Source organism: Cydia pomonella, chromosome 11 (genome assembly GCF_033807575.1).
Source record: "Cydia pomonella isolate Wapato2018A chromosome 11, ilCydPomo1, whole genome shotgun sequence".
Lineage (NCBI taxonomy): Eukaryota > Metazoa > Arthropoda > Insecta > Lepidoptera > Tortricidae > Cydia > Cydia pomonella.
In genome coordinates this window covers 10,868,853-10,885,672 of record NC_084713.1, presented here as the reverse complement: position 1 = coordinate 10,885,672, position 16,820 = coordinate 10,868,853, and the positions used below count along the sequence as shown (strand labels likewise).

Sequence of the window (16,820 nt, the reverse complement as noted above, 5' to 3'; positions counted from 1 at the left end):
ACCCCCCTTGAAACAAATAAAGAAATCTAGGTATTTTTTTAGAGGGGTAGTAAAAATATTGTGTAATCTTCTGTGAAACAGGGCTCTGGACTCTGGTTATCGCTACACAAACTCACGCTATGCTATTCCCGTAGTGTTTGTACTATAATATAACCTGTACCCCTAGTGTAAATTTGATCGACATCATAACGTGACGAACGCGTTTGCGTTAAGTCTCATTTTGTATAGGATTTTGAGTTTCCAAAACGTCCCGCTTGGCGCGCTCTTTCTAAATCCAATACAAAATGAGACTAAACGCATACGCGTACGTCACGTTTCGAAATCGAATTTATTTACACTTGGGGTACTGCAAGCAACCCGCGTTTCATTGCAATGATAACAGCCCACCTCAGAGCGGATTTTTCACAACCCTTTATTTTCTTTCAAATAGTCGAAGTCGTAAATGACCCGTTGCTCCAGCTTAGCGCCATCGTATGATAACTATGTACCTACAAAACGCCAGTTTCCTTTTTTCCATAAATTCCGCATTCGCGCGGCTGATATTTCTTTTTCCGATTGCTCTATACATATTTTGTAACGTCACTCTACCTACGTGTTGAAATTTTAATAAACGACCCTGCAAAAACTGTTACTTTATGACACTAATAGTCAGAATTGGAGATTACGCACATATTAGCCTCGATTAGGTATGGAAAATTAATACAACATTTTTCCGTATTGACATACTTAAAGCTCGTTATTCCGCATTGTGTTCTCAGAAATAGTTAATGACAGTGACATCGCTAATAAACTTTTCTATGACAGAAGTGTTTGCCTCCTTGAGAGATCCGTATCTAAGTAGTCAGACTTCTTAAAAACTTACGTACATGGATAAATGTGAATGGTATTCCTTTTTCTAAGAAACAACTTCAAACAGCGTTGTGTATTCTAGCCTAGTATTGCCTGAATTCACGCTGTGACAAAATTGTTGTTTTTAAAATTAAATTATAAGTATTTACAGTAAATTTTAAAAATTATTCTTAAAATAAAGTATCTGTTGTTGTTGAACGCCGAAGACCTTTGGCATTGTCATCAAGCACATACAGCTGTTGAGTTCCTTGATGACTAAAACTTGACCAGTAAACTGGCCAAGACAAGAGACCTGACTCCACTATGAATTTGTACTTGTAACATTAATAGAATAGATCGAATAGATAGTTATACCATCAAATATATTAGATCAAATATCATTTTTTAACCAATAATGACCTAAAAGTTGAACATTAAGGATAATAAGATCACGAGATTCGCTAAGAATATCTACTTGACACAACACCCAAGTAGGGTATTTAGGTACCTAGTAGGAATTGAGTATCAGATCTTCCTTGAATTTAATTTCCATTAGGTATCTATAGGTAACAATTGTTCCTACTGCAATTTAAGTAAATATGTTGACTGACAGATGCAGTCATCACGATTAGCCAATTAACTTGGTCATGTTAATACTTGCTTAACGATATTTCCTGGCATACCTACGATCTGTTATTGTAAAACAGGTTAAGTATTGAATCTTGATACGATTTATCGATGTTTATATTTATCTATTGAGATAAAATTCAAAAATCGATTATATAACATCTAGGTTTCTTATTCAATTTATTGATTTACCACAACTTTTCTGTGATAGGAAACATCACATGAATTATACCTAGTATTAATAATTAAAAACCAGTGCCTAATTGATGTAAGGATCATCACTATGATACTGTTAAACTATCTGTGACGCAGAGTGAAATTGACGTACGATCACTACCAAATTATTTATTTTCTAAAATAGTATATTCCGATGAAATTTATAGGAGAAATGTAACTAATGATTTATGTTTGTTTGTGAATTTGCACCCAAAAATATTCATTGAAGCGTTGGGCGCCCAGCGGCAAGAGCGTGCGACTTTCAATCCGGAGGTCGTAGGTTCAAAGTTTCAAACCCCCGCTCGTACCAATGATTATTGATTTTTTCGGAACTTATGTACGATATATCATTTGATATTTACCAGTCGCTTCTCGGTGAAGGAAAACATCGTGAGGAAACCGGACTAGCCTCAATAAGGCCTAGTTTCCGCCAGGGATCGGAACCGGTTTTTTGCAAAAACATCGAAATAACCATATATTTCGGTTTATTTTATACTCAAAATTTAGGACTCAGTTGTGTTTTTAGATAACGACTTCGTATTATTAGATTGCCCGATTAGGAATGAAATAATTAACAAAGAACGAAAAAATACCGTTTTCGTTCCCATACAAAAAATACCGGTTTCCGATCCCTGGTTTCCGCTCTGGGTTGGAAGGTCCTTTAGTTACCAAGCGGACCCCAGCCTCCTATGAGCCGTGGCAATAAGCCGGGATTTGTCCGAATGTTTGCATCAATCTCAAAAAAGCTGTGTCTCATTTACTTAGTCGAAGAAAACACGTTTTGTTTCCTCCTGAAATGAATTGTTCAGCATCTGTGTATGCAGACTTTTTTGATTAATTCAATTGTTTACAGATAATAACTTTTAACCCCATTTTATTTACTAACAGTTCGTCATTTATCATTGAACTCGCGCAATGGTAACCAGAGATAACGACAATTAAAAACTTGACGTAAACACTGCTGTATGTGTAAATGGGCGTATTTTTATAGGTAAATAACCTCGGTTAATCTATTAAAACTAAGAGTGGAAAGAAACTAATGTATACTTAATCATAATCATGATAATCGGAGTAGGTTAGATTTTATAACAAACTATGGAACTGCTACCCACTGGGGTATCAAGGTTCGTTGCGTAGACCATACTCGTACCGTACTAAACCTACAATAAGCATAACTGTGCAAGCGAGTTGATTTGTAATTTTTATTGTAAGTACACATTGACACGGAAATCTAAAATAACGTAGAGTGTGAAAGCTCGCTATAACGTGGACCGACGTATGGTAAAAATAGGAAACACATACAAAGATTAGGGAACACCTAAGCGTGACTTAACGCAAATCATATTATTATGTCCATAAATATTAACATAAACTTCGTGCACCCAAAAAAAAGTTGATGCCAGCTAGCCAACCGATAAAATACCGCAATGTAATGAAATTCGAATGCGATCGAGTTTTCGCACCGTCTAAACGAGCCCTTCGTAGTAGCAAAGAGAATTGATTGTAATAGAGAGGTCTAAGAAAAAAACTGACCCCTTAGTATGATATCCAAAACAGATGGCGCTGTCCTGCGCCATATGTTTTGCGTATGAAGTGTATGAAGGAGGAAAATTGCTTATGGTAGTAACAGTTTTAATTTAATCTTATGGCTATTCAGATACGGAGTCACGTGAGCTCTCAACGGAATATCAAAACAGAAGCGAGCACAGGCATTTTGAACGTGCTGTATGAGTCGTTTAGTTTTGGCAAGAAGTCTTGGCCGAAACACAACATCCACATAATTCAATTTTGATAGGAAGAGTGATTCAACTTGTTTTCACTTAAATATGGCCGAGTTTTATATAGCACCTTAATAAGTTTATAAAATGACGACCGGTCTGGCCTAGTGGGTAGTGACTCTGCCTACGAAGCTGATGGTCCCGGGTTCAAATCCTGGTAAGGGCATGTATTCGTGTGATGAGCATGGATATTTGTTCCTGAGTCATGGGTGTTTTCTATGTATTTAAGTATTTATAAATATTTATATATATCGTTGTCTAAGTACCCTCAACACAAGCCTTATTGAGCTTACTGTGGGACTTAGTCAATTTGTGTAATAAAGTCCTATAATATTTATTATTTATTTATTTTATTATAAAAGCAACTCCTAATGGCCTCAGTGGTATGTTTCTCATATCGCAGTCCACAGTCCATTAGGAGACCTTAGTTACGGGCCTCAGACACCCTCTCAGCTGGTTCGTTCATCAGCATAACACTCACAGAACTACTGACACCGGCCAGTTGCTGATTGCTGCCAAACACGAGGTATTTTGTTTTGCTGGGGTTAAGTAGTAGGCAATTTTCTGTAGCCCATCTAGCAATTCTGGTGAGATCTTCATTTAGTTTTTCTATGGTGCTGTTGATACCGGCTGGCTTACATGAAATATATATTCTTGTATGCCATCTGCGTAGATGTGGTATTTGCAAAGCGTGATGTGAGACGTAATGTCTGCGGAATATAATATAAACAGGAGCGGACCTATCACGGATCCTTGAGGAACTCCTCTAGTTAGCTCAGTCTTTTTAGAGAAAAGTGAAGAACCATCATTGAGACGCACTTTAGTAGCTCAGTTTCGATAATAGCAGGTCGAGGAGTACTAAAAGTGTGCACATTCCCTTGGCTTGAGCATCCAGAATGTTATCAGTGACATCAAGTAAAGCAGTCATTGTACTACGTCCTTTACGAAAACCTGATTGGACATCTGGCAAAATATTGTTGTTTTCTAGGTTAACTGTGTGCACACAACTTTTTCCATTATTTTAGATAGGCAGGGTAGTATGCTTATAGACCTAAGGTCTTTAAGCATGGATGGGTTTGATTCTTTAGGCAAGGGGTTTACTTTACTAATGCTAACTTCTAAATATCTGGAAAGGTGGATGTAAGAATAGAGGTATTTATTAGGCTTGTAATGATGTCAATTGTGTATGGTATCTATATAAAATACTAGGTCTATGACATTTCATTTCGGTGTATTGTGCCACCTATTTAATGTTTTTTGATGGACACTTTTCATACATGGAGATTTTGCTCCTTCTTGTGCCCTCCATAGTTTTGCGGTCACTGAATTGTCAAACGTCAACTTTTGACAATCAGAGTTACCGCAAAATGCAGCTATCTATCGGTATGCTAACTATCGGTTATACACGGCAAGTTGGTGGATCCACTGACCATTTGTGTTGATTATCTTCTATCAAACATTAATTAGGCAGATCAGTTTCGTCAGTGGCCGGAGGACGGAGGTCTGTTACAGATAAATCACTGGAACCTGCTGCGACTACCACCAAGCAATTAAAATGGGCTTAAGGGGAAGCGTACTCAATAACACCAAAATAAATCAAAGGTGGCGTTTCATAGATTACGTAAAAAGTTAAAATTCTATAATATGTTGTGCATTCTTGTAAAATATTTTTAAAAAAATAGTAAATATATACTGGATTATAATTATATAGTTAATTACGTTTATATTAGGAACGGAAAAATGATCCTAAAATTTTTATTGCTTCAAACGTACGTTTATTGTTTCAGCGTACACGGTGTTAATTAGAATACCCTGAATACCGGTTTCATTGAGAAAGCTACTTAATTTAAGCTCAGGGATGCACCCTTGAAAATTTACTTTCTGCATAACGACCGGTTTGGCCTAGTAGGTAGTGACCCTGCCTACGAAGCTGATGGTCCCGGGTTCAAATCCTGGTAAGGGCATTTATTCGTGTGATGAGCATGGATATTTGTTCCTGAGTCATGGGTGTTTTCTATGTATTTAAGTATTTATAAATATTTATATATTATATATATGGTTGTCTAAGTACCCTCAACACAAGCCTTATTGAGCTTACTGTGGGCCTTAGTCAATTTGTGTAATAATGTCCTATAATATTTATTATTATTATTATTATTATTTATACCTAAGTCATACATTAAAAACATCGGTTAAACAAGGATAAACAAAACTATTTAGTTTAAAATATATAAACTAATAAAGAGTCTAAATAATTGTATTGCTAATTTTGTAACTCTTACTTAAGACTAAGACAAATTTATTGACTAGAAAAATATTTAAATTATAATGGATTGAAAGCCCTGTTTAGGCCCCTGGGCGGCGCAATTATTTTTTATTCGTTACGGAAGATTTTTTTTCGCAATACTCTTGCTACCCCTTAAGTAAAGGTGACTATGCACCCTTAAAACTACCCAATTATAGCCACCCCTTTTAAGCACCGCTCTCAGCTATTAGCCGTTAAGTAAGAGATTTATGGCTCGTCATTAGACATTGTTGATTGGACACGGTTGTTAGTAAGAAAGGAACAATATTATTGTGGCATACCATCGCTACCTAGGTTGTCTGGAAGAGGATCTTGTTTAGCGATAAGAACACCCGCTACTCATCGCCGCATATATTGTGCTATGTGTGCTATGAATAATGTGATTGTAAAAGATTTCGCACTGTATAAATAATTCGATGTAATAAAACACACATAACTTTGGTATTTAACTCGAGAGTTTTTCGGAACTCATGTACGATATATATTTCTATATTTACCAGTCGCAGTGAAGGAAAACATCGTGAAGGAACCGGACTAATCCCAATAAAGTCTAGTTTTCCTTCTGGGTTGGAAGGTCAGACGGCAGTCGCTTTAATAAAAACTACGCCAAATCTTGGGACTACTTGCCAAGCGGACCTCAGCTCAGCCTCCCATTAGCCATGGCCAAAAGCCGGAACAACGAGTCGAGTTGTTATATCGGCAAAAACTCATTTTTTCCTAAAAAATCGATATTCGAAGTTTTATAATATCTTATCGCTAAAGTTACACATAAAGCGGGTGTTTTTTTAGGAAAATTTGAGTTTAAGACGGTAGTACTATTAGTTATTCTGTGGTTTAAGCAGATATAACAAAACACGTGTACATTATTTTTTCCTGTTCTCAAACATATACTCAAACAAGCGATTAACTAGCAAGTTGCTTGAGCATCACTTTCTATAGGAGTTAGAAGATTTAGTAACTTTTTAGTACTTTGGAGGGCAATTTCTCCCAATAGGTTGAGTTTGGGCAGCTAAAAAAAATACGTGTCCGTTATTTTAGACTACTCTATAACATACATAAATATAAATCAAATCGGAACCGGACAGTTGGGTATCTTTCCTTGTAAGTCCCACAGTAAGCTCAAAATAGCTTGTGTTGTGGGTAATTAGAAAACAATATATAAATACTTAAATACATAGAAAACATCCATGACTCAGGAACAAATATTCGTGTTCATCACACTAATAAATGCCCTTACCAGAATTTGAACCCGGAACCATCGGCTTCATAGGCAGAGTCACTAGGCCCACCCACTAGGCCAAACAGGTCGTCAAAATTAATGACATCATTGACATGAAGCATCATACCAGCCATAACTGCAAGTGGCACTGAAGAGACAGATGGCAATATTTGTAGAAATTCCTTATCCCTTAGGAGATGAAATCCTTTTCTCCACCAAGCTTACTTTTGACATGTACTTAAATGTAGGTATCCGCCACACAGGCATCTTATATGTAGATCTAAAAGCTCCCTTTCCACTGAGCCGGAGTTGTGCGGAGATGAAAGGAGTTGTAATCCGATGGAGCAACGTTACGGAGATCCCAAAGATAATTTATTTCAAAACCATTTTAACCAAAACGCAATCGACCCAAAGCAAGTAAGTACCTACCTAAGTAAAAACAAAGTACCTACGTATAAAGAATGAACCAGTTTCTTAACTCTCTTTCGCCTCATATGGCTCACTATCCAAGTTTTCAATAAACAATTTCATTAAGATAATGAGGAAGTAATTGGGATATTAAAACGTATTAAGGCTCCGGTTATCAGCCGATCGCGGCGGTCCGCGTTATTGATGCTACATTATTATTATTCCGCTTACGTCTTTTCACAAACGGTGCCGCCAAAAATGATCGAGAGTAGTTCTGGGGCAAGGCAGGCATGGAGTCGATTGTAAATATTTATGTTATTAGAAAATAAAACAATACCTAATAAGAACGTATCACGTATCCTGTTCTGGGAGATCCTTAATGGTATAATCTACATGTTAAACAAAATATGTTCTAAAACACTCCGTTGAAATAAACTTAACTTAAAAATGCAGTTAAAATAGAGGCGGACTGGAATAAGGATTTTGTATGTTTACCTCTGTATGTACCTGGGCCTCTTTCTACGGTGGAATATTACATAAATATGAAAATAAATTTTTTACCCCACCAACTGGTAAAGGCCCTCTTGATTGTTCAAAAACTAATGAGAAAGTTGCATTTTTTCCACATGTGGGCAAAGTAATCAGATACAAATTTTGAGTTGTTTTTTTATGTTAGCTAGTAGAATTGACTTTTAAATGACGATGTTGAATGATAATTTTATTATTACATTCATTTGGATTTGATTTAATTTGAATATTTTGGTATTTTATAGTTAATAGTTTCTTCGCGTTGGTGTGGTGAAATTTTTTGTGTTTCACTCGGAGGCAGTTTGTTTAACCCTCGTGCCTTGAAACCCTCGCAACGCTCAAGATTCCATTTCTCGAACCATTCGCTATTGCTCGTGGTTCAATTTTGGAATCTTTCGCTTGCTCGGGTATCAATATTAGCACGAGCGGTTAAACAATAACTTTGCCCCCTTGTAAAACAACTAACTATTTCACACTACCTGCTCGACAATACCAAATTATATATCATGCAAAGCAAATCATTATAGCCCTTGGCTTTAGCCGGGTAGTAATATTGTACTGAATTTAAGTACTGAATGTGATTTCACTACTCATAGTTCTTAATGTTATGTTTTTAAAGTCTAATTTCGTGAAGCCTGTACGGCGGCACACGCGGCGCGGCGGCCGCCGCACTGATTTAAAAATCGAATTTATTTATTCGAAAATCGTACTGGCCACCACAAGATGAATATTGTTTATGAATAAATAAATTGAAAAAAAAATCGCTACAAGACGCTTGACGCTGTGTATCAAACATTCATTTTAATTTATGATTTATTTTAATAAAATATTGTTTCTAGTAGCCTTAGTTTTTTTATTATCTCGCAGGAGGTTAAGAATCGGAGATAAAGCTGTTTTTGTTTTGGGCGCGCTTGCTTCACTGCACTCAGGACTCAGTCTTACTAATAACCCCCTCGCTGCGCTCGGGACTTAAATCTCAGTCCTAAGAGTCCTTCCTTACGTTCAAGATTCAATATCGCGCCCGTGACATAAAACAGTACTTTATCCCCTTGGTGTATAATCTAAATTAACTACATATTATAATACCTATCTGTACAGCCCATATCAGAAAGTCTCATGTCTCATGTGATAGAATGACACTTGCCAAGTAATTCCTTACTTGATAGTGCACATACTAGCAAAAATGGCATCATCTTTTATCATTATCGCTATCTTTTCATTATTAGTTTTATATTATCTAACCATGTTTTAATTCATTTAAGCGTATTTATTGTTAACTGGGTGTTCTGAGAAATACTAAGAATACTTTTACTTTACTATAATGGCGTTATAATGGTTGGTAAGTGTGATATTATTGCATCATTATCGCTCCTTGCATTGTGCAATTAGGTATGTGGTGGTGCTTCTGCTTACTAAGGTTATTTGTAATGACATCCAATTGCGTCAAATGTGTGATTGTTTATTTGTAATTCACCAATGGTGCATTTTATATTACCCGACTTGCAAAAATAATATTGTCTCCTACAAATTCATCATTTATTCGTTAATTTTTAAGTTTAGAAAGTAGGTACTTTCAATAAAATACCTTGTCATAAATGTTGTAATAATGTTATCCGATTTTTACTTTTTTTATTCGAAAGCGATTTTTGAATCTTGGGCTATATGATTTTAATTTAAATGTTATTTTACTAACAATTTTAACGCCAACTCCATAGCATTCCCTGTTCCTCGCTACCGCCACCAAATTGAGTTATCAACTTTGGTGAAATTCATTGTTTTTAACCTTTTAGCCTTTTTGTGCCGATGCGTGTTTAATAGTCAATTAATGGACGGCGGCGCCTTTGTCCCAAATTAGTTGCTAAGGGTTGGAACTGGACCCGGGCCCTGCGGCGGGGTCCAGTCCCATCGGTTATGGACCATTCGTTGCTGGTGAACCGAGTCAGAGTGATCTTTGATTACACCTTGTTGGTACGAGCCTTTAGCTCACAGTTTACATTAGTTCGCTTTATTAAGTTTTCACTCATCTACACTTTAGATGATATGTGTAACTCTGGGCTGGCTGGGTGGAATGAAAACACCACGAGCGCACAAAAAAAAAACATTATATATTGCGAGAGGATCTTGCATACTACGTTCTCCAATAGCGGTAGCGTTGAAATATCGCCGACGCCTCCGGGTTTCAATTCCAATCCGATTTGTATTGTGTCGATGTCAATTCATCAAATAACATTTACTTGTATGGAAATGGAATAGAATAGCTATGTTAAGTTTATAGTACCTATATTTTGATGGCTCTTTCGGTACTTTTATTTTCATTTAAATAGTAACTAGTATTGTCATAACCTACTTCCCAAGATACTTAGGGCTAGATTTCCCTACCATAAAAAACTTGATGACCGTACAATTGATAAAGAAGAAAGTTTTCGAAGTCGATTCATCTCGGATTGCTATAGTTTGTCATTTATTTTAATAAAAATCAAATTAAATTAATTAAAATTTGATGCTCCATTCACAAAAGCCGTAAGAATTTTACTTGAAGGTAGAATTCAAAACTAAAAACAGTGTCAATTAGTAAGTATATTTTTGTTTCAGTATGTGTCGGTACCCCTAATATTTAAAAAATTTGCCCGGTCTCATATCATAACACTAATATGGTTCACTAATATGATTTTTAATACAGTTGCTCAAAAAGTGCTACTTTACATAGCTGTTTAGCGTGCGGAAAGATGGATTTCGCGAAGTAGTGCTTTTTACTTTTCCAATTTTTTTCATTCATACTTGTTCCAATTCATGACTACTTATTGATGCATGTTAATGTTAGTTTCCTTTAAAAGTCTCAATGAACATAAAAACCTACTGTTAATGTAAGAATCAAAATATACATATTTCATATTTTATTACTTACCTCTTCATCATTATAACACGTTCATTGTTTAATATTGAAAACCGTTTTAAATTGTCCGAATAGAACGGAATAGCTGCCGAAACGTCTGTCAAAGAAGAGGCGTTTTTTCTTACTGCAAGCATGTTTTATGTTTTCAAAGGCAACATTCGATATTGTTTTTATACAATTTAAATATCCGACACGCAAATAATCGATAATAACGATACTTAGGTAATAATAGTACAATGTTTTATATTTACATTTGTTTATGTCTTAAAGAATATGCATAAAAAAATACTTGTTGTTTTTCTTATTTTTTCGCAACTGTATTAAAAAAACGTCGTTCGATACACGTGCGGAAATGTCATTCTTCACTCGTCCCGACTCTTGCCACGAGCCGTAGGTATGTACTATTATCTACTTTAATTTAAAATTCAGAAAATTTAAAAAAAACGACGGCATTAGGTGAGGCATTAGGACATCACACGTTCGAATTGCACCAATATAAAAAGAATGCAACGAAAATTGTAGTTTCGGAGGCGCCTTTGACCGGGCGGAGCCAGTAATGGGCCGATTAGCCCCGTGATCGACTGATGAAAGTATACCTATGGTTAACTTAATAACTCCAAAAACGAGGGTTATAAATCTATTTTTTATGGTATTAGGATTTTCTTACTTTAGTTGTCGCGTTAGACACCTTTCTATAATAGTATTGCAATACGATAATTTCGTAGGCCGTTATCAAAAAACTTGTTATTGGTAGTAATAATATGCCCCACGTATTATTCTAAGGATAGAGAAATTCAAAGTTTTATAGTTCATTGCTTGATATCTTACACAATATTATTAATATAGAGCCATAATACTACATAAGTATTAAAATAATTTAACACAAATTAACAAACACGTGTTAATCCAGTGGCACATCACTGGGTTCGTTTTGTCAAAAAAGGGTCTAATCCAATGACCATAACTGGCCTTCCAAATAAAAGGTAGCAATGGTCTGGGTGGCGGTGTTTATGGCCTTATGGCCGGCCTGTGTGTTCCCAGGGACTTTTTTGACCCTAGCTTATTACACGGCTTGACTTTCAAAGAAACTTAACGCTTATTGGTACAGAAATATATGACTATGTTGTTTAAAGAAATTAATTTTGTGTGTTAATACTTCTCATTTTCATTATATTCAAATAATACAATATTAATAGGTAATAAGAGGAATAAATACAAATTTTGTAAAAAAAAAACTAATATTTGCGATGTAGATAAATGCATATTGGCATAATTACCTACCTCTAAAGGCGCCACTCACTTCGTTATTTTTTATTAGGTTCCGTCGCTTCTTCATTTTCGTTTGATTTATTGAGGCAGGAGATGCACAATTGCACATAGCGCAAGAAATAACAAACGCCGAAATGGATTGATTTAGCAACGCCATAAAAACGCACATCGTGGGTAAAATGTTAATTTAAAAGATAAAATAAATAATAAGCTTAAATATCAAGCTTATTTTACACAGCGAACCCCGACAAATATAATTAGGTACCTATAATAAACATGCCAATGTGGATCTTTAAAAATACCATGCCAGATATTTTAAGCAGCTTCGATGTTCATGCTTTTATTTTGGGGGACTACTGTAAGATGCTACCTGATTAACGAATAAGGAAATACAGTATGACCTTGCTAATCCGGATGGGCAATAACCCGGCCGTTGGCGGTTTCCGGACTATCTACTGCAATTTTTATGGTAGAAAAATCACTTAATTAGTAAATAAATAAAAGATAACATATTACTGTAATCTATCAGCTTTAAATTTTCGCACTTCATTTCGAGAGCACTCGTCGAAAATCGTGACTATCAAACTCGTCAAATTTGTCAGTGCATCCGGGCCGAGACCGCCCGGATTACACCGATCACGGGATTAGCGAGGGCCCGGATTAACGAAGCTCTCATATAAATCTCAAATTAGGTAAGGACGCTAGCCGACGTGCAGGGATGGGATAGAACCTCTTATTGGTAAGAGTCTCTATCCCTATAGCTAAACAACTTAGCTTTAAGTTAATTACTCTTAAGGTGTCTATGACTACCTACAATAAGACAAAATTCCTCAGCTTATCCCAGTCCCCACGGGAACCGTGACCGTTGCAACTGTAAACCGTTTAATTTCTGTAATCCCGCTATTAATAATAGTTGCTTTCTATCACTGTTCGATATTAATTCACCCGCGAATAGCCTCTATTAAAACAGATTACAGCATTCTAAGTAGTACCTTGACTTTATATATTTATATGTATCTATCTACACAAAATACAAGCAGACAAACAACACTGTACACGTCATGCAGTACCAGTTTTATCGTTTTTTTTTTTGCAACGACAATATTTATCTATTTTTGACTACAGACAGATACTTATAGTTAGGTACTTTGATCCGTAAGAGATTGGTTAAGTGTAAGTGTGAGTCGGACTCGCGCACTGAGGGTTCCGTACAAACTTTTAACATACCTACCTATGTAAATATTTCTATTCTCGATCAAAGTATAAGCAACGAGATTCGCTTATTTTACTGAGGGACAAACTTAACTTTGCAGTTGGAAAGCCGTTGTCCCCATACATTGACATAGCTCGTGGTTAACTTACCAACTGCAAATAAGGGCCTTGTCAGGCGGACAGACAGACTTCTTCGTTTATTATCGAAAACAGATGTTTGGGAAAACATTCCTGTTGCACCTCTTTTATATCACAAAAGAAATTGATGCAACCACACTACGCAAATCACAAAATACGCACAACACTAAAACGATAATCTGACTTTGAACTGAAATAGACAGAAAAAGTGACCGACTCTTTCAGTGCCTTGATCACTTTTTTTTCGTACATTACATTTATTTCAGTGATGTTAAAATACTGGTAAATCATTTACTGTGCGCGAACATACTTTATTTTGTAATTTGTTTCCATGTAAGTGAGGATTGGATAAATGGAGGTGTAATAGATAGGGCGGGACCAATTTAATAATAGCGTGCGTTTTGGTGCACCACTACCGATTTATTGTCGTTCATTAAAATACTTGGATGCACTTGAAACGTATATCTTCCGCCAATTAAGATCAGGCATTTTCACTCAACTGGGGTATAATTATAAGAAAACGTATGAATTGTTAGTTTCAAATAGTGCTTTGCGATCTATCTTTATTCTTCAAGTTGATTATGAACCGTAAGTTAATAAAAATAAGGTTGAAATTCACAAGAGCGTCTTTTGTATTTTTTTTATACATATATAGGTACATGAATATGTATAAGTGAATACTTATTTGTAAAAATAAAAAAAATAGCTACTACAACTAGGTATATACTAATGCAATTCTCCCAACAGCACAAAAATGTTTATCTTTGACCTTCACCTATATATTGACCTGAACCTGATTTGATTTACTTTAAATGCTTAAAGAAAATATTGTTTAAATTACTTGCACAAACTAACAAGAAAGCGATAGCTAATTTCGCATCTCCTACCATCAGCCGAAATAGCTCAGTTGGGAGAGCGTTAGACTGAAGATCTAAAGGTCCCTGGTTCAATCCCTGGTTTCGGCAAATCCTTTTGCTTTTTTTATGATGTTCTGCAATACTTTTGATTTGTTTTTCATATTCTATTCTTAACCAAGTTTTTACCATTTTGTTTTATTATATGTTGTATGTTTCCCATTAAATGTGATTTAAAAATACTTTTAAAGAAGAAGGTTGTTTTACCAATATGTTAGGCATGTAAAATTTTTACCCAACTGCCGAAGGTTTGTGTTTTTTGAGCGAGTAGTATATATCTATATATTCTACATTAGTATCGTGGAAGGACATCGCGTAGTTATGTAATTTACTTAATAATGTATGGAATTTCTAACTTAGTTAGGATTCTTTAATTTATTCAAATCGACTTTATGTAAATACTCGACCGTTTTTAAGGTAAAGTAATTACCTATAAAAAGGGCTCCCGTGCCATTGTTTTCTTTTTGACAAATTTTATGATTTAAATTTAATTTTAATTTGTGACAATATTCTGATAAATTATATCAAGTGTAACGGTTTGATACAAAATAAGTGCCACGTTATTGACTTTCTAATAATAAGAACTATTTATAATCCCGCCCTTTATAGCAAACAGCACAAATAATCTTTAATATAGCATTGAAATAAAATCACCGCCGCCAGTCCCGCCACTCTCACCGTCTCACGCTATACTTCGTTTTTTTAGCACGAGAAAGAACTCCACAGCTCCCAGGAGTAAGTGTGCAGTTTTTATCAGGCAATAATATAATTGTTAATTATAATGGAATTATCGAATGTAGCATGGCCAATACTTATAACTGCGAAGTTCTTTGTAATGCTAAAAAAACGAAGTATAGAAACAAAGAGTTATTTATTGTAAAACAGGTGTCAAAGTAAAAAAAAATCGTATCCCCGATTTTGACAGAACAACTCGATGGCGCTATACCTACCACCAACATCATATTTTTTGTGGTAACTGACAAGTCAAACATAAAATTCCACATAGTGTTCTTCCGTTTTCTTACACTTTAATAAATAAATAAACTAGGACAACCTTTTTTGTCATTTTTGTGGTAAAATCGTTTATAATTGCGAAATCTTTTCTTTTGTTTATATCGGTGACATTCGATGACTCCTGACCTCTGTTGTCAAAGAGTCTCCTTGCCAGTGAAATTAATTAGTACCACTGAAAGTCCGCAACATGACGAAGGCCAAATAAAATCTCGTCAGGGTATAGTTTATGTCAGTACCCACAGTTCACTAGTTAGGAATGAGGATTAGAGGTTTACAACACACGCACTCGCGCAGCTAACTGCATTACCGCACTGCACTAGGGATTAAATTATGTCCTTTCAGCCCGCTGCGTCTGAAATTGGATTTTCGCACTGATTCGGTTTAGGCGCAGCGCGCGTGCCGATTTTCCTCGTTAAATGGAGTTGAACTATTGCAGACTAGAAATTGAAAATTGCTAGCGAGGGTTCTTCCCTAATTTCTTGATTCACATATTTATTGAAGTTTTATTCTAACGTTGTTTTTACTTTGGACTTAAGACGATAGGGATGTATAGCGATCGAGACGAATAAAGAATGAGTGACGAACACAGAATGAGACGGACATAAGAAATGAACGAAAAACGAATGGGACGAATTACGCTGATACCGGTACTTCTATCTGTACATATAATGCCAGTGACTACTTATTGGAGAATCGTTTTTTTTTGACATGAAGCACGAACATTTGTGCAAATATTTTTATATGTGTATGTAGTGGGAATTAGTGGCTACTCATGCATATTTTTTTTGGAGGTGTACCTCTGCGAAAAGTAAAAAAAAAATTGGAAGGAAAAAAATATTTTTATTTTTTGCAATGAAGTTTAAGGACAGGATGCTGGTAAAAAATATGCATTTTGTAGTTTTTTTTATTGTTATCAAATATAATTTTGTTTGGTTCACGTAACTTGAATCGTTTATAAAATATGACACTTTCAATGATACCCTAATTATTTTACGTTATCCTGAATAACTCGCAAACAAAAGAGAATCGAGGTCTGATGTTAAGCATGGAGGGTCCTTAGGACCTCACAGTACACTACCAGAAATATCGACAAAATCCGTCGTTGGGGGCACTTCTTGTTCGCTTAGCCTGCTAGACCCTTTTATAAATTGCCTTTTATTCCTATTTAATAAATTCTCTAGGAGTTGTCTTTTCCAAGGGTATTCAAAATTCGATATTGGATCGGACCGTGTGAGTGAAAACGCTCTTACGCGTGGTAGTCCAGCGTCAGGTATATTTATGTGTATCATTTGGGCTCCTCTGGTGTTGCAAGCGCCCATATAGTCTACGACTACGGTGTATGCTGACCATCAGGCGGGTCTTACGTTCTTTTACCACAATCTAGGTATCAAGAAAAATGTTTAACTAGTTGGTAGCTGGTAATTCAATAGTCCTTTGTTCACCAATGGGCAAGTTTTCATCAAAACAAGGC

The 16,820-nt window shown here is 35.6% G+C and overlaps 1 non-coding gene across 1 annotated transcript; it reads left to right on the top strand.

Annotated features, from left to right (window-relative positions):
• Window positions 1–14,313: 14,313 nt before the first annotated feature.
• On the top strand, window positions 14,314–14,386 carry Trnaf-gaa (transfer RNA phenylalanine (anticodon GAA)). The gene has a single exon. It is a non-coding gene; the product is annotated as a tRNA-Phe (tRNA).
• The last annotated feature ends 2,434 nt before the right edge of the window (window positions 14,387–16,820 follow it).